We start from the raw sequence: 11,006 nt of genomic DNA, 5'->3' as shown, positions 1-11,006 counted from the left end.
TATATATATATATGTAGTAGTGATATGTATGTATGTATGTATGTAATAGTGTTTCAGAGAGGTCAGTAAATCATTTGCCCACTCCCTTTGAAAATATTCTCTTTGTCATAGGAGAAATACCAGGCTTTTTAAACAGTCTGCTGATTTTATGGATGCAGTTTCCTCTGTTGTATTTAAGTTTGCCATTATACGTCAAAATTAACACAGCACACATATCTCTATTTAAGTAATGTATATATACTGATCTATAACTGTAGAGTATCCCTCTCTCCCTTACACACACACACACACACACAGAGTTCATTTGGCCCAAAGAAAAAAATGTTCCATGTTAGGAATGTGCACATCAAGTCGCCAGAATTGGAGTTGCAATGCCCGCCTCACCCCTTTATGGTGCAGCTTCAGTGCACATATAAAATGCTTAAGGTTTACATTGTGATGCTGCTTCTGCTGCCTTTTTGACCCCCGCTCCACATCCACAGATATTGCTCAAGATCTCATTTGAATCATCATTAATTCAAGAAGTTGAGTCAATTCAATGTGAACCATCAGTTCATGATTGTCGGTTCAATTAACTGAGTCAGATTGCCCATTCAGATTGGATATACTGTGTGTTTGTGTGTGTGTGTGTGTGTGTGGCAAACTGTTTCAAGCACTCCTGGTCTGAATAAAAGATTCAGTTCAAAAATTGGATTCAAAGACAAGTTGATTGAATCAGCTTCATATAATATTGTCAGACTGAATATTCAAACAACCCTGGGTTCAAAGAGATTGGAAAGGAAGGGTGACTAAACAGTAGAACTAGAGCTAAACAAAATTTAGTGAACTAAAGAAGAAAAAAAGAGAAAATCAGTAGGAGAAAGGGCCATATGAAAAAGGAAAGGCACTGAAGGTGAGGAAACACTATTAATAGCAATGCACAAAAGGGAACAAATTAAACCAATGAGTCAGCATATATTCATTTTGTTTATACTTAGTAAGTCCTGCAAACTGCAATAACAAATTGTAATAAAGAATAAAGTTAGACCAGATATTTTGGTATATTTGGTATATTTCAGTTGTTACACACCCCAATTGCCTTTTTTTTTTTTTGCTATAGTATAATCTTGCAACTTCAGTCCTAAATTCATTAAATTGAACTGAACAGAACTTCTTAAAAAAAAATAAAAAAACAGTTTCGAACTTCTTTTGCCATAGTGTAGGCTTACTGGATCTGAGCTGCAAAAATCCAAAGGAGTACTAGATGCAAAAAGTGAGATAGTGAAAACTTCCTCACAGCCATGAATAAATTCTGCTGCCCTGAAGCCCAAGCCCCTTCTTCCTCAATGACAACTTGTGCTGTCCTTACAGTTTTAACATGGGACAATTTAAGGGTGGCACATGTAGCTTCCCCAGGTATGTTTCGTCATCCAACATCTCCTTCTGGCAAGAAAAAAACACCAGTCCTTGTCCTTAATGTATGATGGAATGGGCTTGGGCAACTGTGGGCAAATGCCTGGCACAGCACATAGACTTTAGCTACCGCACAAATTGCAGTTTTTCTGTACCAGTGACTTATCATTGGGCTATTTATGAACAAGGTCTATTATTCTTCTGGAATAATGCTGAATCTGTGTCTGAAAACAGCCCAGTCAGCAGGTCAGCAGAGCAGAGGAGGACTGCAGGGTGAGGTAGGGTGAAGCATTGGAAGTTCTCCCTCTTGTTTCATCCGGTGCCCTTCCTCTATTCACTGACCAATAAGCTGGTTATTTTGGGACACTTGTTTGAAAGTCTTCTAGAGGAGTGTTTCTCATCCTTGGCAACTTTAAGATGTGTGGACTTCAAGTTCCAGAATTCCCCAGCCGGCAATTCTGGGAGTTGAAATCTACACATCTTGAAAGTTGCCAAGGTTGAGAAACACTGTTCCAGATAGACCTGTGCTCAGAAATAGTCCACATGACCTGTCACCATAAATAGTCTGAAAAAGGGTGTAGTAGTAGGCAAAATGGTGTTGCTTCCCCGCTCCCCCTTTCCCAATAAAGTAGAACATATAATAATTGTTTATAAAAGTATCAGAGCATTTGTAATGCACTCATCTGTGCTAATAGTTGAAAATATTCACCTTTTGGCCTTGCCTTCAATTGGACCTCCATTTGAGGTGCCTGCTTGTCCTTTGCTCCTGGGTGAGCTTGTTTCCTGGCATACACTGTTGGCACTGGCAAGGAAAATCTGTTTTCAATCTACTGGAAATGGCTATTCTGTACTCAGTGTACAGCAAATCTTTTTTATTATTATTGAACAAGGTACAGTTCTTTTAATTTAGTCATCACACTATGTAAGGACAAACATCTCATTCTGAAAATAAATGGTCTTGACTACTCAAAAGTTCCCTGGTCACTCATAAGGTTCACAAAGTTCTCCAAACATAAATGCCAGATGTTCTGCTTTCATGAATACCATCACACAGCACAAAAACCAGTTTACGAAAATGTGGCCTCCTAGGGCAGTTGCCTCTGATCCTGCTTCAGAAGGCAGAATCTTGAAGAACAGCTAGAACCGTGGTAAGATCTCCACTAAAAGCTTGAAAGCTTATTGTTAAAGTTTTATAGCAAATATCAAACCATCATATGGATCCTCTAAATGAGGGGGTCTAAAATAGCTCAAAAACAGCTCTGGATTTGTCTGATCTCATAACGTTAGCTAGTTTGGGGAGCTGACTCAACTTATTTCTGGCTGCCCACAGATTTTTAAAAAAAAACAAAAAAACAAAGCTAGTTTTTGCCTTTGCAATGCCACAACACTGTAAAACTTGAGTGTGCCATTTTCCTGCTCCTGGACTTCTGTCCTCTCTGCCCCACTTCTGTCCTCTCTGCCCCATAGAGCTTGAACATCTTGTTCCTGTAATTTACTGTAGGGCTTCTAAACAATGTCCTTCTCCCTTCCATTTCTTATGCTATAGCAACATAGTCATGATTAAAGATATTAAAGAAAGTGCTTGGTTGTAAAAACGCTGAAATGCTATTATTTTATCCTCACAATTTGCAAGGGGCTTTTAAATCCAATAGAACAATGGTGCCTTTGCAGCCCGGAAGTTTCCTCTTATAGCAATGACTCAGAATTCTTTTGCATATGCCCAAATGTACACAGAATATACAGAAAACGTACAGTAAAGGAAATGCTAACTAATTTATTATGCTTTTTGTTGCTCCAGGATCTGCAGTAGCTCAGGCAGTAGCATACTGGATTTTTTTTTTACATATTTCTATTGGTTAGGTGGAGATAGTATTGATTCACTTGTGGTATAACGTAATTATCTTAGATCCTGTTTCACTGATGCTTTATGGCTCACAGAATATAGAGACTGTTCAGTCTAAGTTTTTGCATGCTGTTTTTCAGGTTCAGTGTTGTGCCTCAAACACACTGATCTTTGCTAAATAGGAATGGTTTTTGAGAAAAGAGCTCATATTTATCACCTGTCTTAGCTGGCTAAAACCCTTCTTCATCAAACATTTGCTGGCCCCATTACTCATTTCTGATTACTTCCCTTCACGATGGAAGATAAAAATTTTGGCTACCACACATTTCTGTGGTCTCCCTCTCTCTATCTGTTGCTTAGGTCTAGAGAGAACCAGAGCAGAAATTAGCCAACAAGTTTTTGATATTGCACAGCAAATGGACCAGGGGGCTAATGGTAATTCTTACTAAGGGTTCTTGATCAGAACCTGCTTGTACCCACTATTTGTACTTATTTAATCTCTCCTCTGCTATGTACCACAAAGCTTTTTACCTGGCCCACCTCAACATCTTCCCTACAGCAATATTGGAGGGTAGGTACTGGAAACACTCTTTTGTACAGAGTTTGTCCTTATGATTTGAATCCCTTGCCCATATTTCTTCCACTGTCCCTTCTATGATAGCATATACTCTATCCTTTAAGCACCCTTCATCAATCGAGGTAGATGCTACATGCCTTTTTGCAGGATCATATTTTAATTGTTATGAATAGAGTGGCTAAGTGTTTATCGGCTGCCATCTCAGTCAGAAGGAAAATACGGGTTTTACCCTGATCCAGTTGATATTTGTTACTAGCTCTTTGTTACTTTCTAGTTTTATCCTTTGTGAGTTCTCCCCCTTTGGGAGCTTTTATTTTTATTTATATATTAGTATTTCAATTGTTTCTAATCTTTTCTCTTGCAGGTCATAGAGCATATTTACTACTAAATAAAAAATAAAATAGTTGTGAGAGCAGCAGAATTAAAACATCATGGGATGATCAAACCATTTTTTGAGAGATTGGGGAGTAGAGATGGTGTGATGTGGATATGCCCTGCCAATCAGAACCAATGAAGCTGCATACCTATATTCCTAGGCAGTGCACAATAATTAGGCACCTGCCTGAGATAACAGAGTCCAGAAGAAAAATAATGCCCATGATTCTTTTGATTCAAATATATGCCCAATTCAGTCATCTGCCTAAATTTGATGCTAATTCCTTCCTATAAAGCTGAAATGTCTGAGGTTCTTACTTCATTTTATTCTAATTATAGCTGGCTGCATGCTGCAAGCAGATTTTTGTGCTATCACTTGCCAAATAGATTGTCCCACTGGGGGTGTATGTGTGAATAAACATCAGGATAGCTTTTAATCTCAAAAGTAGCTCTTATTTCAAAAAGAGAAAGAAAAAAAAAAGAAAATGTATAAATGGAGAGGAAAGGAGAAAGAATATACTGACTGGCATAAAACAAGCATGCACTGTTTTGTATGTATAGATCCAAATATAAGAATAATTATGTTAATTAAAATAAAAATATAATGCATCTTGTAATATTGGGGAAGACAGTGTGAAATGATGCATATGACAGTTCAGTTTGCTGTTTCATTGTTGATGGGAATTCACTATTCATGGGCCAATTCAAGTTAGTTGTTCTCTCTCATTAGGATTCTATATAAACTGGATTTGGACTAGAAAGTCCTTCAAACAAAGTATCTTCTCTGTAAAATTGCATACATGGATACCCAGTAGATTTGTGGTATAGCTTAGCATCTAAATTCCCACAACAAGATTGCCAGGATTCCTCCCAGTTTGGGAGGAAGAAGAAAGTTGATGGGTCAGCTTGCCTACAACATCAGAGTTATGAGAAGTTCAAAGATAGGATTTTTTTAATAGAACAGTGACAAAGAATATCTTATATATAGTATGTAGTGTGTGTGTGCATACACACACACACACACATACTACATATCTTATATATGTATATTAATTCTCTGAGTGCTGCTCCTTATATAGATAACTAGACAACCTATGACCTATTGTGTCATCCTTCTTTCCACATAGAATATAGGCTGGCACCATTTTCTCTCCCCTCATGTCCCTCAGCAGAGCCCCCGTGAAGCCACTGCCGCCGCTGCCTCCTCAGCTGACATGCAGAACTGCCTTCCACTTTGCTGGGGGCAAGGGGAAAAAAGGGAGCTGTGTGCTGCGAAGAAAACTGCATCCCCACTACCCATCCCAGTGTGTCTGCAAGGGCCCCTTCATCCAGGGAGGAAGAGGGCTCATCCATCGACTGCCGGTGCCCCCAGCCAGCCCTACTTCACCAGCAGGTATCCAAGTTGCTCCCTCATCCTTCCTTCACCACCTACCACCATTAAGAGATTTCACAGCCTCGGTTCCAAAGCAGCCAGTCGCCGCTCACCCATCGGACCTTGCCGCCAGCCAACTGGGCCAGGGGCCAGAGGGAGGTGGGAAAGAGGAAATAGATATGCCCTTCCCATCTTCCCTTATGCCACACAACCTACAAGTTTTCTGGGAAGTGTAGTTGGAAGATGCAGTGGCACTGAAGTGGCCACAACTGTGCCAAATTTCAATCCCATGGGAGTCATGTGTTGTGGATTTTGGACGCATTCTTTAAGTTAGCACATTTGAAGTATCTTGGTTCAAACATTGTTGCCATATGATGCACCGTTTCACCGAACTGACAAACAGGCAATAGTTTTAGTAGTATATAGATATCACCTCCGAAGTATAATTAGCAGGCTTTTAGAATGCTTCTAACAGTGCAACAAAATTCAGGTAGGAAAATTGTATCCAAAAGAGCTCAAAGAGGGTTAAGGATATTCAAGATGTTGAATATTCTGAAAGAAGACATACTTGACTGGTTCCTAAACAGGAGTATTCCATCCTGCAACATGAAGGAGAATTTTCCACTTGTCACTTGTTAGCATCTACACATCAAACCCATGTTAGACACTAGCTTCAGTGACATGATGAAAAGTTGACAATTCTGTCCCTTCATATAAAAAGCATGTTTATATGCTTTTCATGACACCAGTGTTGTCTTTTCTCTTTGTAATACATGCAGTAGCTTAAATACCAACAAGTATTTAAGGAGCTACCATGTGTTTAAATTCCAAACAGGGAATCTGCCCACAAATTAGAGATGGCTGCAAAACTAATTTATTTTATATAATAATATAAAATGTGTGTTTGTGGAAGAGGGAAGCTTTCTGAATGATTTTTTTACAATGAACAGAAGTCTCTTGCAATGGCATTTAAACTGCTTGATACATTAGGAGAGGTTTAATATTTGTGATGATATCATTTAATTTAAATAACATGCTTTTGATGGAAAGAAAAATGTTTTGCTCTATTGCACCAATATTATCAGCACTGAAATAATATTGACTCCTGTAGTTTTCTTGTTTTCCCTTGAGGCATTTCTGATTACCTTATCTTAGGCCTTATGACTGTAAATTTGTTTAATACATGGTTCTAAATCTGAATCTTATGTAAATACATACTATCTAGGTTCCAGACTGCAAAGAAAAATGGGACAAACTCATTCTGTAAATTATGATTCTCTAAAGGTTCAAGTTGCTTTGAATAAATATTTGCACACAAGTTATGGACATGCAGAGAATAGAAATATGCTTGAGTTTCTAAAAGGTAGTTATAGTAGGATCATTCCTGATTTGTGGCAACTGTAGTATCTGTCTGTCTGAAGTCTCTCTCTCTCACTTGTAACATTTAACAGCAAACCACACAGATGCACACTGACAAAAATGTATGCAACTTTCCTTTATCTCCTTCCTCCCTCCCTCCCTCCCTCCTTCCCTCCCTTCCTTCCTTTTTTCTCATGAATTATTTATTTTAAAAAGTTGCATTCTTTCATTTTGACACATTCCCAAAGAGACAAAATATTCTCAAACTTCCCATAGAAAAATAGCAGAAACAAAGTCAGGATGACAATAAAAAGTCATTTGATTGAAAGCAGAAAGGATGCAACCACAACACATGAGGAAGATGCAAGGTCTTCCCTTCTCCATTAGGAGGCACTTGCAGGGTGGGAGCGCATGGGAAGAAAAACCAGAAAGCAGATTAGTCTTTTCTCAAGACTAATCGTTCCTCCCTTATAAGTGTCCTTCTTCTCAGCTCTGCTTAATAAATCCCTCTCAAACTGAAAACCCATCAGGAAAGGAATGAAACAGCAAGGGTGGTGGTGGTATGAGGAGAGATGGACACAGGGAAAATATAAAACTCCTTTTTATATTACTAGTTTACCTACTTGCTTAATAAATGAAAACATGTAGATGATTTTCCAAACCAGTTCAAGCACTTAGAGATTGTATTCTCTATCCATCCCTATCATACACTAATACAGCAGTCTATTCCATCCATTCACACAGGAGTTAATAAGGAAATTGTGGGTACAATCTAAGAACAGGGAAGGAAAGCCATACACTGAGTACACTGACCTTTGCCCATGATATCTCTCACCCATCCTTAATTAACTTTTACTGACCACAGGCATCAGCCATACTCTTTCTTCATTGCACAAGGGCCCAACAAATATCTTTTGGCTGTGTCAAGACAACACAAGAAGAGTTCCAAGAAATGCAAGCGTCTTATTCATAGAACAACTGTGCTCACAGCCAAGCAATTGTTTAAAATCTGACCAAACTGGTGTTCTGAGTATTTTTTGAGAAGGCCAGACAGAGTTTGGCTGTTTATCACATTCCATTTTAAATGAGGCTGAGCCACAAAAGCCTAGAACATGATCTTGCTAGTAACAAAGACAAGGAGAAAAGTGAAGTTTGAGGATAGAAAACAGAAATATCTGGCCTTCAGCAGTTTTCCTGAATTAAAGTTTCCAATACATAAATAAATAAATGAATAAATAAATAAATTTCAGAGTTGAACTGTTGAGTTCTTGGTGTTCTCTGAACTTGGTTGTTTTCCTGCAGATGTTTCATTACCAGGATAGATATCACCCAATCTCATACAACATCAAGATGAATTCAAGATGAACTCAGATAAACGATGAATTCAGGATGTTCTCAGATGAACACACAACATGAATTCAACTTCCTGTGGGGTGAGCCATCAGATATGTTGAATGCAGCCAAATGTACATTTCCTTATATTCCTCTCTTATTCGTTTTTTTTTTTTTTTAATTTATGACATTTTTTAGCTTTAAGCTAATCATTGTACCAAATTCATATGAACAATTGTCTGAGTATTGTCTGACACAACAAGCTTTTGGATGCAGCTTTAAATCATGCCGGGTAAATACTTTCTGTTCTGTATCATTTTTATATGCTTTTATATATAGTTCAGTTCCATTCCACTGTGTTTGCTTTAATCTGCTTATGTTTTTTAAAATGTTTCATAATAGGTAGTTAAATATTTTGATATATCTTTCACTGGGGGCAGTGGGGAGGTAAAAAAATGTCCAGGTATTTAAGTGCACATTTTGATTCATATAAGTTGTCAGGTATTTTCAAACAGGAACTAATAAATTCCTTTCTAAGGCTTAATCCTTCCATCTCCAAACAAGTCCGGGCAAAAATATTGTTGGTGATAGGAAGAAAAAAAATGGTTTAATGGATATTTTTATTCTATTGCTAATTTTAGGATTGGGGAATCTAAAGCCGCAGAGTCACACTTGAGGACACAGGAGATAAATTTATTTTCCCTACTTGTTCAGCCTTGTTAAAAATTCCCACCATGTCCCTACATTCTACAATTAAATATTTTAAAATCTTATTCCAGATTTCCCCCACACAGTCACAATTACTGGCCTACTGACTTCAGTGGACAAACAAGGGGAGGAAAAAGTAAATATGAAGTATGTGGGGTGAAATGTTCAAATTATCATTCTGCCCCTGGATCTCCCAGATTATTAAAAAGGCTCTGGAGTGAGGTTGACAAGAATTGTTAATGTTTTTTTCCCCCCTCCTAGAGTTTTATTGGGGAGGAAGGCTTTAAAAAAAAAAAGTTTTACATTGCATTTATGCTTCATTACTGGCTCAAAATGATGGGAAACCATGGCACTAATTTTTGGCAGCCAGGGCTGGAGAAGCTTGGGGCAGCCTTTCTCAACTTTTTGATTCTGGAGGAACCCTTGAAATATTTTTCAGGCCTCAGAGAACCCCTGTACATTCAGGCTCAAATATAAGCCAGAAGTTATAACATTATTATATTTGTTTCATGTGGAGGCCTGTATATATGCATTAACAGTGTTCTTAAACTAAAAATAAAGAATGAAACTTACCTCTTTAATGTGAAGTTGCCTGAATTTGAAATATTTTTTTAAAGAAATTGTGATCTCCCAGGGAACCCCTAGTGACCTCTCACGGAATCCTAGGGTTTCATGAAACCCTGGTTGAGAAACCCTGGCTTAGGGGATGGATGTAGACCTTCATGCTGCCAATGTCTGATTTAAATGATTATACCCTTTGTAAGGGTATAATTATACCCTTTGCAGGGACGTGGTGGCGCTGTGGGTTAAACCGCTGAGCTGTCAATCGGAAGGTCGGCGGTTCGAAACCACGCGGCGGGGTGAGCTCCCGTTGCTCGTCCCAGCTCCTGCTCACCTAGCAGTTCGAAAACATGCAAATGTGAGTAGATCAATAGGTACCGCTTCGGCGGGAAGGTAACGGCGTTCCGTGTCGTCATGCTGGCCACATGACCCGGAAGTGTCCTATGGACAACGCCGGCTCCAAGGCTTAGAAACGGAGATGAGCACCGCCCCCTAGAGTCGGACTCGACTGGACTTTACGTCAAGGGAAACCTTTACCTTTACCTTACCCTTTGTAAACAAAACAAAACAAACAAATTTCCTCATTATTAAAATTGCTTCCATTCATCCACTATGAGTTCTTATAGTGAAACATGAATGGTTTTGGAACTATGCAACATCAACCCATTCACTCTATGATTTATCACTGGGGGGAGGGGGTCATCTATGTGTAATAAGAGGAAGAAAGATTTAACAGGAGGAAACATTGGCAAAGAATCAGCAGCAGTCCAGGAAGCAGTGACACAAGCTGGGGTTTATTAAAACATCTGCAAAACTTAAGTAGTTCGCAAGAAAAATCCCCACCTCATCAAATATTTAACCTTAATTAACTAAGTTTAAATTTTACTGCCTGCTTGCTTTCATGCTTTAAGTTTAAGTTACATTTGCCTCTTCAAGCACCCCCTCAAAAAAAAAAGCCAGGGTCACAAAAAGCCTTATAATCTAAATGGGAACACTAAGAACAATAATAATGGAACAACAAAGATAAAGCAACAGAAATCTAAAAAGTTGTTCCATCAGATATACAAAGCCTTGGAAAATAAAGTGTGTTGTATGCATACTATTTAGTGTTTTATGAAGATTATGTCTTTCTTAAGTTAAGCTCGTTTCCTGGTGATTTCATGGAATTAGGCCCAGAGAAAGCACTCTGGAGGTGTTGCATAATCATTTCAGCACAACTGGGTTCCCTTCCCAGTTGAAGCCCATCTGTGAATCCTACTTTACAGAGTACAATCTCTATTTGAAATGCTTTCCTTGAAGGCAGTCCTATTAAAAGGGCTTGTAATCCATGCCTGGTCTAGAAATACTGAATCAAAAGAAGGAATGCAGGAGTCTCAAAGATCCCTATCCACAATTGGTTCCTGGATAGCTGAATGAGAAGGTGCACAGATCACCTTGCCAAGGCTTTCCCCACTATTTATTTAGCTCCAGATTTATTTAAATTATCA

The sequence above is a fragment of the Candoia aspera genome, chromosome 3, assembly GCF_035149785.1.
Source record: "Candoia aspera isolate rCanAsp1 chromosome 3, rCanAsp1.hap2, whole genome shotgun sequence".
Classification (NCBI taxonomy): domain Eukaryota; kingdom Metazoa; phylum Chordata; class Lepidosauria; order Squamata; family Boidae; genus Candoia; species Candoia aspera.
This window is presented reverse-complemented; position numbering follows the sequence as displayed.